The sequence below is a fragment of the Chrysoperla carnea genome, chromosome 1 (assembly GCF_905475395.1).
Source record: "Chrysoperla carnea chromosome 1, inChrCarn1.1, whole genome shotgun sequence".
In the NCBI taxonomy this organism is placed as follows: domain Eukaryota; kingdom Metazoa; phylum Arthropoda; class Insecta; order Neuroptera; family Chrysopidae; genus Chrysoperla; species Chrysoperla carnea.
This window is the reverse complement of record NC_058337.1, coordinates 124,558,602-124,573,745: the sequence shown is the minus strand read 5'-3', so window position 1 is coordinate 124,573,745 and position 15,144 is coordinate 124,558,602. Positions and strand designations below refer to the sequence as shown.

The following is a 15,144-nucleotide window of genomic DNA, read 5'->3' as shown; positions in this document are numbered from 1 at the left end:
GTCCAAATTGTGGTTATATGTAGTGCTAAAATTTACCTCCCTCATTTACGATGGTAAGTTACATCTTTTTTCCAAATTTCAATTCAATTCCTTTATTTTTCGAAAAGTTAAGGAAAAGTTGAAAATATAAGGTCACAGCGGTTTTCTTGAGATTTTGAAGTTATTCAGCTATATTCAAGGTTCGATAGCATAGTTCTGCATGGTCAATGCAGAAATTCTTCACAAACCATTCTTTTTTTAATCGTCTCAATCCGATTAATAGTAGCAGATATATTCAAGAAAACGTCACCAAAGAAAACAATTATGTAGAAATAAATTGTCATAAAACCGGGTGCAGACGCTCGTGCGGATCGTGTCGGTTCTAATTAGCGTTCTCCCAAAATTTGCCCAATTGATTATAAAATAGAAGGTAGATTCTAATAGAACAAAAGAAAAAAGAAAAACAAGTGAAAACAAACAAATGACTGAGTTAATTGTTGAAATACCCTTATAGAAAGTGTTGAGTGTCGGTGCTTTAAATAACAAGAGCTTAAAAAACCAACACAATTATGAAGGCCTTTCGGTCGCTATTTATTTGATTTTCAAATATTTCGCAAATTTTCCTCAAATTCTTCACAAAACCACTAGTTGAAGCTAATTGCAAATTTTCAACTCACTATCTTTTATAGTTTTAGAGAAAATGGACACCAATATTTTGATCTAATTTGCTGCCTCACGGGTAAACAATGATGTTTACAAAGAACATTTGAAACAAAAGTTATTTATCTTTTTATAAGGAACATTTTTTATACTTAAACTTTTGTTCTATCTCTAATGGTTAACTAGAAGCCTCAATGAACATATGTTGCTCATTGACAAACTCGACCTCACTTTTTAGAACTAAGTACGCAATTAAAATGTCAACTTAACATCTCTTTTCGTTTTTAAGTTATCGTGTTGACACCTATTGCAAATATTTGTTCGTAGCATCAATATTTTTAAGCGTTAACAAACTTGGGACTAAACTCAGTATATCTTGATAATAATAATAAATAATAATAATGGGGTTTAACCTCCGTTTCTCTGACATATGCGCCTATAACAGAGGCCACCCACATAATTATTTGTTAATCTTTATTTATTTAACTTCATACATGTTTACAATTACAATTTGATGTGGGTGGATTCGGTTGCTTCGTTCTTATCCAAGCGACGACAATGTGATCAATTCTACCGCCCTCATTATTATTATTTATTAAATTGTTCACACTGCCGCTGCCTGGATTCGGACCCGCAACCTATGTCTAAATACACGACCGGTCCGAGTCTAATGCCTTAGACCGCTCGGGCATTTAGACTCTATCTTGATATATTTCATGTATTATGGTAAAATAAGACTGAGTTGGATAAAATATTATTGAAAATACAATAAACTATGATTTGTGCACAATGAAAACAGTTTTTTAAGGCAGAAAACAAAAGATAATTGAATTTTACTTTCCATAATTTTATTTGCAATTCAAGTCTGATTTAAGTCGATCATATTTTTGGAGTTTTTCCTACTTCATAAAATGTAACAACGACATTTATCCACAAAATACAATTTCCAAAAGAGATAAAAATAAAAATTGCGTTCACCACCTTTTATATTCTCGCATATAGCCGCTGATAAACCACTCCATTGTGCTAAAAACATATTCTCTCGATTCAAATCTTTTCTATTATTAAATCAAATTTAAATTTATAAAAAAAAACATACCGCTATCAATACGGGGGGTGCCAAATGAATGAATACCAAATGGGTGGGTTCAATTACTCAAGTATATATTTATCAATTCTAAGGATAACAAAACCATGGGTATTAGTACGGTATGTATGTGTTATACATGTATGCATACGATGTGTGTAGTAAACCCTTCAGGCTTTAATATTATGTAAGTAGGGAAACCCTTTTTAAAATTGTAATAATAATTCAAGCAAGAGAATACTTATGTGCACGGACACCTCAATGAATAAGTACTTTTTTTTGTGTTTAAATATCTCCCATATATATTCATTATCTATGGTACTTTTAACAAAAAAAAGATATTAAAGGTTATGTGTAATACAACCATAGATGTTGTATTTAATTTATAGATTTGAGAATATGACAATTTAATTAAATTATATTTTTTGAAAAATATATAATCACATTTAAAAAAAAAGCTTGAATAATGACTATAAAAATTAATTTAACGAGTGTTTGAAATTTGTACCTTTTCTTATAAAGAATTTGAAAACTTCTTGTAGTGGAGCATCGTCAAGATTTTAAGATCCTGACTTCGTAAAGGTCCAAGAAGAATGATTTGTTTGTTTTAAACGTAATAGAAGGATCACGGCTACTGCGGGAGCTTCAAAGACGAAGAAGAGGATGGCTCACCTTCTTTGTCATTGTTTAACTCCTGCCATGAGAAGATTGTAAATCATTTGGGTCATTAATTCTTTGACAACCTCTTCCATATTAAGTCTCTTAGCACAAGAGGGATCGTTTCCAACGCCCTGAGACTGCCATTGGCATAGCAAGATGGTTTGAATTAAGGAATAGTTACAACAAGACTTGGTTACTGGGGCATTTTGCAGGACATGCGTCCTGCCAAGCTGTGTATAACTGCAGCTATCATATATGTGATTGGCAGCTTCAGAAACCTACAGGGTGTAAGGTATAGAATACAGGGTTTAAGATTTGAGTTCAAAACCTTAGATCTATCAATCTTAAGATCAATCCCGGCGGAAAAGCTGTGAGCTTTTGTGTGAAATCTGGCCTAAAATAGCACCTTTTATCCGAAAACATCTCTCCTTTGGATAACAGGTTTTTCTCTAGGAAGGCACAGAGAACCCCTCAGTCTAATAGCTACGACCCATTTTCGGTACCCCTCTTTTACAAATAATTATAAACAGAGTAGGCCATTTTATTCTATACACCTTAATATCTCGTTTTGTACTAATCAAAAAATAACCCAAACTTGCAGAGTTTGATAGGGGGAGGGTGGGAGGACATAATGCTCTGACATCAGACTGGACCTAGTTTTTCAGGTTTCTTTAATAGCCAATTTAGATCCTAAACGGTAAGAGATAGAATGACTTTTAATTAGAAAATTGATCCTCATAAAAAAAAAACTAACAATTTTTGGTTTAACCATTTTTTGAGCGAAAAACGTTAGCTTTGGGAAGAATTGCAACTTAAAAATATATCATTATTGCATTTAATCGAAAGAAAATACGCTTTAAGTTTATCGGTAATAGTAGGTCAATAGACACAGACGAATATCCTCTATTGCCCTTGACAACTTTTGGTTAAAGCATTTTTCCTTAGTAAGCGTGTTTTCTTTCGATTAAATGCACGACTACATATTTTTCAGTCGCATTTCCTCCGAAAGCTTACAATTTTCGAAACAATAGTTTTGTTGAAAAAAGCTTTTTTATGAGGATCAACTTTTTAATTCAGTGTTATTATATCTCTTACATTTTGGGATCTAAATTGACTATTGAAGCAACCCGGAGAACTAAGTCCAATCTGATGTCAAAACACGATTTCCCCCATCAAACTTTTGTTTAAGTTATTTTTTGATTGATTGGCTACAAAACGAAATATTTAGGTGTATTTGATTAAATTTGATGTATCCCATCAAACTCTGCAATTTTTGTTTAAATTATTTTTTGATTGGTTAACTAAAAATAGAGGTATTTAGGTGTATAGTTTAAAATGATCCACCCTGTAAAATCCTTTCTTCTTTTAGATATTGAATGTTAAACATCTGTATCTGTAAATAATACTTTTTGGATTATTCTAACAAATATTACTATTCGATTTTCTATTCGAAAAGATTTTCTCTACATATTATATAATACAATATTTCTATGATGGTGACTGCCTTCTGCCCCTTTTTTTGTATTCAAAACCTTAGGATATTATATAATATGAATAATATTATTTAATATGATGTTATGAAATTCAATATGTAGGGGATTTTATTATTGAAAAGTTTTGAACTTTTTTTTTTTTTTTTTGTATTCGATAATATTAAAAAGTGATGGAAAATTAATTTTATTCTATACTGACATATCTTTGTCTTTTTTGTTTTTTAGATATGATTCAGATAATATAATAATACTTTAATATTGTTTGTAAGAATATGTTCGAAGTATGCACGCATGTATATAAGCATACTAGAGTGATACCCACCTGCTTCGCTGGGTTTAAAAGTAAAAATTGATAAAGATTGCTCTCGCTTATCCCCTTTCTATAACACTCGAAATAATGGTAAGGATTGTTTTACTAATACTTTAATATATGTATGGTTTTCTATTTTTTAAATGTAGTCGTAATTATTCATTGAGTATATCAGAGAAGATGGCCGTGATATTGACTATTTTTACAGAAATCTGTAATTTATGGTAATGTCAAATGACTACTTTTACAAAAATCTGTAAAAGTTTAGTACAGTTTCATTAAAAACCATTCGCTAGTTTTAGCGTGAAAGCGTAACAAACAAACAAACAAACATGCTTACTTTCGCATTTATAATATATAGAGATTTATTACAGTGAGAAATGAGTATTCAATCAAAATCGGTTGAATGTACCTTTAAATGAAAAATTTGATGTACAGATGTTGTTAAACTGTACTAAATCATGTGGAAAATTACTTTTAAACATGAAATTTTCTTCGTACGTAACGTATTCTAGTTGAAATTAGGTTTCGTATGACTTAAATCATATTTTTTCTAAAATTTTCTGGCAAAGTGACTAATATTTAGACTAGTCGTAGGTTAACTTATCTCTAAATATTAAATTTTTTTGCTTTAATCGATATGTAAAAGTAAGTTTAAGTACCATGGCGTAAGTTTTGCGTAATCGATATGTAAAAGTAAGTTTAAGTACTATGGCGCGGTACAGATGAGTACAAGTGAAAATATGGATGTCACATCCCTTGGTATCTCATCCCTGCACCAGCAAATATGTACGGCGTTGGTGAATACTAACTCTGCATAGGCATTCGAAGCGAATTACATAAATGCCATTCAGAGATAATTCCGGTATATTTGGTACCGGTAACTTTGGTCGTCCGTCAATTTCCGAAGCCCTGCGTGTTTTTTCTGTACGGCATTTATGTTATTCGCTTCGAATACTTAACTGACTGGCGAATCTCAATGCACAGCCTAAATCTCTGATCGCAGAGGCCTAAAAATTGAAGTGTGTGTTCCTTGTATGAGATAGGCATTCGATAAGAAAGGATTTTTTCGAAATTCTACCCCTAAAACGGGGGCAAGGTTTGTACGGGACAACGTGATTCCTTGATCCAATCTACTTCAAATTTTGCAAAAACATTTTTTAACAGAATTAATTTTAGTTATTGTATGTAACTGCTAGTTTGTATATTTTAAAAAAAAGTGTTTTAAAATAGGGTTTCACTGTAACAGTAGATGAATTGAATGTAAAACACAATCGGATCAATAAAACACAATAAAAAACTTTTTATACAAAGCATAAATGAATATATTCAAATAAATACTGCAATAAATACATAATTTTTGTTTTGATTTAAATATTGTTTTCTTATATATTTTTCTTTTTAAATTTTCTTTTAAAGCTCTTCCATCCGGATCCGCTTACCAAATTTGTCTTTTAAAATATGAAATATATATTGTATTAAAATTGGGCTACATTCAGACAAGTGCAGTAAAAGAAAAGCTTAAACCATTGGCGATGGAAATATTATAAAATGTGTACCTTTCCACTTATTCTAAAATGTGTACCAAAATTTACACAAAATTTGAATGACAGTGAAAAGGCATTAAAGTAAAGACAGCGTGGCAGCTCCAAGGTTTGGGTAAGGTTTTAAAAATAACAAAGGTTTGGTTATAGCTCGCGATTTTCGTACAACTATGGAAATGAAATTATTGTTAATATCCAACAGTGAGAGGAAGTCAAAAGGGCAGAGTGTGACGAAATGTTTTATTACCGATTCATTCTCTGTATTTCTTTTTTTGAGTGGTACAAGTAAAGAAGTTTCACTTAAAATTCTGTAACTTTCAAGACTATCGTTTTAGAAATGCTGTGTTGTGGCAGGGATCACTAATGTTTTTCCAAAAGAAGTACAAATCAATAAAACATATGACAAGTATTCAATTTCGATTTGGTTCACGCATCACAGATTTTTTTTCGAACTGATATTTGTTAATACAATTATTGTGTATATATTTTGTAAATTTGTTTTTCACTTTCTATTGTTTTTCTCTCTAAAAAAGTTTTTACGTTGTCTTGTATTTTGTATTTCTTTTATATTTTATTCATTTTAACTTTTCATGAAAATTTATGTATGCATGTGTATACTTTTCCATACATCAAAAACCACAGTGGGAAATTTAATTTGTGAGGATTTACGATCTACAAAACATTTCTCTGTAGAGAATAACATTATTCTAAGTCGTTATTCTTTTCTTTTTTTTGGGTTATACTTTTCAATTATGGTTCAACCAGCTCTGTGAAGATAGCTCACCCCAAGTGACCAAATTTTTAACTTGCTTATAATGCGTAAAAGATTTACCAACGAAGAGAATGTTAAGAACAATTTGCATTTACGGGTGCTAACTTCTTTCAATACAAATCCTTTTTATAAGATATCGATCTCAGCGTGTAAATTTTTGTTGTTACAGGAAAAAAACCTAATAATCTCCCTAAATTTGACATACGAAGATTTTTGAAATTTAATCTATGGCTCTAGAATTTCCTGTTTGTAAAATAGTTTGTACATTTGGTAGTAATGCAAAGACAATAAAAGACTACAAAAGTAAAAGCTTTTTAAAATATTTGATTGTTTAAAAACCCATTCTATGGGCCCATAAGACCCTAATTAGTAAGAAAAATGTTAAAAAAATGCATCCATTGTACACGAAATAATATAAGAAAACAGACTGGTGGTCTAAGTTATAATTGCATATGAGAAAAACATAAAAACTTACCATTTCTTAGGACGAAAAATTATAAAATTACACAGTAACTTGTTGCTTGAGCAAAACATCGTTGCGGACCAATTCCGTAGAGCTTACACCGACTAAGCGCATGTGCACGTAAAGAGTGAAGCGTGCTGGCATTGTTTTCCTCCGAAATTTTAAATGTGGGCCTTATACTTTATAAAAACCGCATAAATCATTTTATCGAATACTCATCATTGTATTATTCATTGTAAAATTATTGGACAACGATCCTTTATAGTTCTTTCGATTTTTGGGAAATATTTTACTGATACGCCTCCTTCCACCGCAAAGAAAAGTGAAATGGTACGCCTGATTGTGAATCTATTACAATTAACTTTATGTTCGTGTAGTGACCGAAAATTTCGAAATACCGATAGAAAATTTATGTATAGCAGGAGACAATATTATCATTAATCGCTTGAAATGTCTTTTCTATCAAATCTTATTCACATTGCATAAATTTTTAGCAATCTCAAAAAAAGGATGTGCTTGTTAAATTCCAATTCAAATTCAATTTTTATTAAACAATTCACCAAAATATTCATATCGAATATCAATTGGACTCTCTGATTGCATATAAAGATTATTTTAAATATGCCACTTTGTTAAAATCATATGGGGATGCATTACAATATCACATGGTATCCATTTAGCATAGGTAATATAAGAGATAATCTTCTGGTCGATATCTAAATAACAAAGAAGAAGCATTCAAAATACCTGTGTTTATTACCCTTCTGAATGTGAATAACAGTGACCATGTAATTCTATGTGTATTTTTTAATCGACTTCAAACAAAAAAGAAGGAGGTTATCAATTCGACTGTATTTTTGTTTTATGTGTGATTCCTCATAATTTTCGACTGAGTGAACCGATTTTGATGATTCTATATCTATTTGAAAGCTGATGCTTAGCGTGTGGCCCCGTTTCATTTTGGTCCAGTTCTGACAACGCGTCCGTGAGAAAACCATAAAAGTCTTAAATTTGCATTAAGTATGCATGACAAGAGGACGAATAACTCAATATCACGCCAACCGATTTCAATGATTCTTTTTTTAGGGACAATAAGTTAGTGTACTTCAGATTCACTAAAAATCACAAAATAAAAAAACTTTTAACAAAAAGAAAACCGACTTCAAAAGAAAAACTTTTCCAAACCAAATTAATATGCACTAAAAAGTAAAAAAATAACGATAATATAATGGAGTTAAAATTATTGTAATTTTTGAAGTCGGTGTCAGCCAACTCCTATTCTGTTAAAGTTGTTTCCTTGGCTAACACCGACTCCAAAAATAACAATAATTTAATTTTTTACTTTTTCGTGCATATTAATTTGTTTTGGAAAAGTTTTTCTTTTGAAGTCAGTTTTCTATTTGTTAAAAGTTTTTTTTTAATTTCCTTTAGAATAGAGATCATTAACATTTATTTCTCCTCTTTATTTAACATATTAAATGATTAAATATATCTATTTAACTCATACTAATATGTTTAAAAATAATAGAAATTCTTAATATTCATACTGAGAGAACTTTATAACAATTTTATTGAATTATCTATGTATCTTTGTCATATTAACTATGTTTCGGAGATTGGTATCTTTTTTTTTAGAAAGATTTTGTTTCATAGTTGAGAATTTGATTTCTTTTTGGGAAAGAAAGACAAAAAATTACACATGAGTATATATAATGTATGTGATGAATACTTTAATTTAGCCTGGACTATGGTTTGCTCTTCTCAAATATTTGTGATTTCAGGGTTTGTTAAAATTGTATCAAATTGTTTGAGACAATTTTGAGATGATTCTAGGTGCCATGCCTATTTGGACAATATCACATTGGCCACCTAGGAAACTTTTTCAAGCGACTCAGGTTGCTATGAATTTTGAGAATATGCAAAAAAAATTTTTAATTTGTCAATTTGTATTTTTTGTCAAAATTTTCTTTTTGTGATAAAAAAAATTAGATGTGAAAGTGAGTTATCAGAAGTTAGAGACAATAGAGATAATTTAAAATAAATACAAGGTTATGTCTTAATAAATACCCTGATCAAACCAAATAAAGTTAATGTACGGACGCATTGGGTTGACGACTAAATCAGAAGTATGTCTATTTTAAACTTATATTACGATTAATTTTATCGATTAATATTACCTTAAACTTTCAGAAAAATATCTAAGTAATCTTTGTCTAGTAAATAAAAAAGTAAGCACTAGATTTATAATGTACGGAAGTGCGAAAAGAACTTAGTTCCTAGTGGGTGTTCCTTGGCAACTCTTGTTCTTTTTATTTATATATTTAAGTCACAGAAAGGAAGTACTGAGGTTCGAAAAATTTCAACAGTAAGTCGGATTTGAATGCGGTTATTGGCATTCGATTCGTTAGAACGTCAGGAAGTTTTGTGACCTAAATTGATTTATAAGTTATTTAAAATATGCAATTTGCATAAATAATAAGCATTTTTATAGTTGCATTTTAAATTAACCGTAAATATACTAAATTCCCAATTCGGTAAACCGTGATGAAAATGATTCCAAACTTGTTACACGGGGATTTTTGGAGTCGCTATACACGAATATCACGTTAAATTTGCCTCGAAGGTACCTGGTACCCAGAGTAAACGGTATCCCCATCCTCTCCTGGAATTTTCGGGAAATTCGTTATATAATCGATCCAAACTCTTAACACGGAGATTTTTGAAGTCATTGAGCACGAATAGCAATACAGAATTGATCTTCGAGGTACCTGTAGTCCGATTCTGTCGCGATTTTCGGGTTTAGCGACAACAAAATCTCTGAGTAACGAGTTTGGATCGATTATATAACAAATTTTCCGAAAACTCAAGAAGACGACGGGGATACCGTTAACTCTGAGCACCAGGTACCCCTGAGACCAATTCTGACGCGACACCAAAAATCCCCGAGTAACAAGTTTGGAATCATTCAAATCAGATTTGCTGTTCCAATTTTTCGAACTTTGACCGTTTTTTGTGTTTACGACTATTTCTCTCTCTTGATTGACTTACTTTTAACCCGTTAATCTCACTTTATAGTAAAATTTCAGTCCTATACAATTACCTAAACTTCCTTTACAAAAAAAGAAACTACTTCAAAAAAATCTAAAATATTTGATGCACCCTGAAATAAATATTTTATTTCAAAATGTACATTTGTATTATTTATGAATCTATATTGAAAGAGGAAATCATTAATAACTGGGCACCCATACCAACCAACAACCTTCCATAGCCATAGCCACAACGATGATCATGATCGTATTATAAAATATATATATATGGATTGAAATTTCATGTTTGCACAACACTAAAAGAATTATATACAAAATAAAAAAAATAAAAAAAAAACAAAAAACCAGTTTAGGGCGTGGGAAGTCTTTATAAGATGAAAAGAAATAAAAATTAAAAGTATTTATTATTGTTATTTGAGGATTCAAATCACACACACACACATTATACGAGAATTTTTGATGGTTTGTGTTCGGTATGAAATTTTTATTTTTATGGAATAATTATTGTTTACCCAAAACCATAATGAGTGCTTTAATTTAATTTATTAGCAAAAATTTTTTTTTTTGTATTTGGTTGTAAATAATGTTTGCAGTTTTTTTTTGTGGACATTCTTTTAATGGTCTTTTAAATCATAATTAAATCACTAATTTTAATTCCAGTTATGGCAGTGTCATTATGCCTTATTTTGCTGTGAAATATTGAAAAATGTTGCCTCTTCCAAAGTGAGAAAAAATTAAGAATTTAAGATGTCGAAAACGACAATAGAATCATCTGGTTGGTACACTTCGGTAATTTGAATGACAAGTTAACCAAAAAAACTTTGGGATTAATTTGTAGTCAGAAGTTCTGGCAAAAAATCTTGATGAGAGAACATGTTGGACTAAAACAGAGTTATGGCACTATCAAGCAAAAAAGGCAATGTCATTATGCCTTATATTGGCTGTGACTTATAGAAAAATTTGCTTCTTCCAAAATGAGTATCTTGAAAATTATGGTTTCAAGATGTTGAAAATGACAATAGAATCATTTGGTTGGTACAATTCGACACAATTTGAATGACAAGTTAACCAAAAAAAGCGTTTATATTAATTTGTTGTCTTTAGTTGTAGTAAAATCTCCCGGTGAGAGAATTTGTTGGACTAAAACAAAGGTTCTCAAGCTTATTTTGTCTACCGCACTTATTTTTTAGCGCCCCCAAAGTGTATTATATCAGTCTTATCCTATTACATTAATCCTATGCAAAGAAGTCTTACCGTCCTCCTGTAGGTATCTAGCGCCCACAAGAGGGCGTTATCGTTCACTTTGAGAAAGATTGGTATAAATTGGCAATTCGCTTTATAGATTACTACATTTTTTATAATTATTTAAACTGTTTTTAAATTTTTATGATGTGGCAAGCAACATTTTTATGATATGAAAACCAGAAATTCGGTAACTTTACAACTGCGGTCTTCTTTTAAGAACACAGCGGTCTCCAATATTCTTCTGGAGGTCAGGCAGGGAAGCTGAAGAAAAACTTAACTAGTATAGGTATCTGACAAGCTGTTTCTGCAAGGATTCGAATACACAACCTCCCAATAATTAAGCACGATTATTCTGTAATGTAAATCTTATTCTTATTCTTCTTATTTCTTAAATGGATGATAACATTAACCAGTTGGTTAAGGCGCTTGAATTCAAGAGATTCGACTCCTAATATCTGTATATTTTTTTCAATTCTCTTTAATTAAGATTGACTCGATAAGCTATCTGTATCATAAAAAATTTCAATTATAATCGAAGGACTTTTTTAAAATTTGTATACTAAATTTAGTAAACAAGCAAAATAATACTCATAGGTACGCCATAATCTCTGCCAGAGTCCCTAGGGTACTGTAAATATAGATAAGTTTAATTTAATTTCAAGATTTCCGAAGACCAATTTGTTTATGTAGCGCAGTTTTTAAAACCTTGGAATTTCATCTCAAGGTACGATGATATCACCTCGAGAAGAGCCTTTTTACAATACACCATAATTTATCAATATGCGTTTAATGCCAGAACTATCAATCTATCTGCATTTTTATAGATAAGTCGTCATATATCAAATTCGACGAAAATAAGGTGTGTAATTTATTTCTAAAAATATACGACGGCATTATTATTTTTGCATACGAATTTCAAATGAATTTTTTTCGGAATACACAAATTAAATATTAATTAGTTTGTGACTTGGATTTAAATAATGTATTTTATTATTTTAATCTTCGATTTTGTTTTTTGTTTTTGATGTTTGAATAAAAAAAATAAATACTACATCAGCGCTTATACAGAGTGTCATAATTTTTTTAGTGGATTAAAAAACAAAAAGACCCTATAAAATAAATATTTATGGTATTATAACAAAAAATAAAAAATCTATTTAAAATCGCGTATATCAAAAAAATAACAACACATGGGCACGTGTAAATATTTAAATTTCATCATAAACTATTATTTAATAATAAAAGGTGTAATCATCAGTCAAATACGTATCGCATATGTGAATATGTTACGATATAAGTCCGATTAATGGTCAAATTCGTTAGAATCAAATATGATGATTGTAAAAGCAGGAAATATAAATTATTGGAACAATGTTTCTTTTCAGACGTTATCGTTCTGATTTGTTTGCGAGTTAGAAGGTAAAAAAAAAAGAAAAGTGTAACATATAAAACGATACTAAAAACCAACCATTTAGACCTGGGTCAGCATGGAAACTAAAATTTTGACAATCGTTTCAGCTTGGTTTATTGCATACATACAAACCAAATACATGCTTTGTAGTCAAGTAATGAGTTAATCTTGGCTTTAAAATACCAGGCATCTACAAAAATATATAATATATTGTATGCTAGTGGTGCTTATAAATTTGATAATATAGATATCGCTGTTCAATCATCAACACTCTAACTATAATCGTCTCTGTTCATTAAATAACCAATTTCTATGAATTCACAATTAAATTAAAATTTTGTTTTTATATCATCGGCAACTTTATATTTTTATGATGTTATTATAAACTACAAGATTGTCTAAATATTTTAGATAGTTTTTTATCACACCCTCTAAATTTTTTAATATAGAAATATCTAAATGAAAAGGATAACCTATATGATTCATCATTTTTTCAGTCAACTTGAACTGAACGATAAAATAATAATAAAAAGCCTGATGACCTAGGAATTTTTAGTGATTTTAGGAAACTTTGTTAATCAAAAAATGAATTTATAAAGTTTTATTGAAATCCCTTGTATTATTCTATCCTTGCATATCTCCTTAAATCATACAATAGTTTAAAAGGCGTATATATCAACGACTATCTGACAGGCACATACAGACTGTAACAATTTTTAGAAAATCTAGATAGCAAGGCAAAGACCGATTTTGCTGATCACTAAAACGAATTACGGACTTTTATAGTAAACAAATGTAAATACTATATAAAAACAAATGTACATATCAAATCATATTTTCAATTACCAGTTTTGTAAATCACAATGCAATGTGTACGTATTATATGGATAATATAAAATTTTATTTAAAAAAATTAACATAAAAATCTACTCTAACTGCAGACACAAAACATATACAACTTCAACCAAAGCCAGCCCAACTAAATAACCCACACAATAAATGATAAATTTTTAGAATATTGCGTATATAATAAATTTAATATATTTGATTTTGTAATATTTTATATAATATTTAACATACAATATAAAATTAATTTTTACAATCTACACTACATCATATACCTATAGCAATAATATCATGTACCATAGATCATTGATCAGGGTTGGGTGTTAACGTACGTCTAACAGATTGTTTACGATGTCAAGAAAGTTATTTACATAAATACCTTGTTATTTTTCAGGGAATGTACCATAAGAAAATGTAAAAAATCTTAAATAAAAACATTGGGAAACAAATAGCAACATATTTTTTATTTTCATCAGAAAAAGTTCTCTTTCAGAGACACCAATGATAAATAAAAGTCACAAATCAATAGGACTTATCACAATTTAGACGAATAAAGGGGCTAAACACGGCTAAATCGAAGATAGTGGGTCGTAGGAAACCACTGTCGTACGTAGCTGAATACTCATCGGAGTCGTTTTTAATGTGTTACCTAGTAACCACTGCTTCATCGAACTGGCCATCTTCATTTTATGTTTTCGTGTAATATGTTATTTTTGTAATTAGTTAAAAGAAAAACAATTTAAGCAAGTGTGTAGGTCGGAGAACAAACTGTAGGAAACTCTTTCCAGTTTAATTTTATTTAGGTTTTAATCCCCATATTTGGTATTTTCTTCCATTACCATTATATACAACTCCTACTATATTTTTGAATGAAGAGCATATTACAATTTTTTTGGTAGAAAGTTCTTGTTTTAACTTCAAAAAAAAAATTTACTGTCTTGACGTTTTGAGATCTGTTTTTATAAAAGTCATAATGCGGTGAAATTTTTGCGCCCGATAAATTTCGAACAAATGATATATAAAAATAGTAATGGTCTATGAAACCTCGATCCTATACGATTTTCAGCCTCATCCGGGTGTACTAAGAAATCGTAAGGACGAATTACGTACTTTTTTCAAGTATGGAAATTTGAATAGAATTATTTTAAAGTTGCAAGTGGATATAATCCGCGGGACAGCACCCTTTTGTTAAATGATCAATGCATACTTGAAACTTCGTAAGTGGCTTGCTTTTGGCGAGTTTATCAAACTTTCTCTCCATGACTTTTTTTCGAAAGTGCTGCATTTTCAAATGAGCATGATAACGTCATATTTAAGATATCAGTCTGAAAAACATGAATTAGTTCAAAATGTCTTTTTTATCTTTAGAAGCTCTCAAAATAGGTACAATTTGCGAACACAATTACAAGATGACACAATTATGTCATCCAACGCAAATACTTATTGCAGAAAGCTGTTGGTCAAGTCTTTGCAGGTCTTGTCCCTTACTGCTTGATTTTTTTTTGTGTTGAACTTAAAACATTTAAAAGAATTTTTTTAATGTATAAATAGCAATTATACAAAAGTCAACAAATCGTTTACCGCTGTTAAAAAGGATACCCAAAAAATGATTTAAGGTGACATG

The 15,144-nt window shown here is 30.1% G+C and overlaps 1 protein-coding gene across 1 annotated transcript in view; it reads right to left on the bottom strand.

Annotated features, from left to right (window-relative positions):
- LOC123298034 (glypican-4) overlaps positions 1 to 15,144 on the bottom strand; it is a 214,522-nt gene that overhangs the window by 97,161 nt on the left and 102,217 nt on the right. The window lies entirely within an intron of this gene.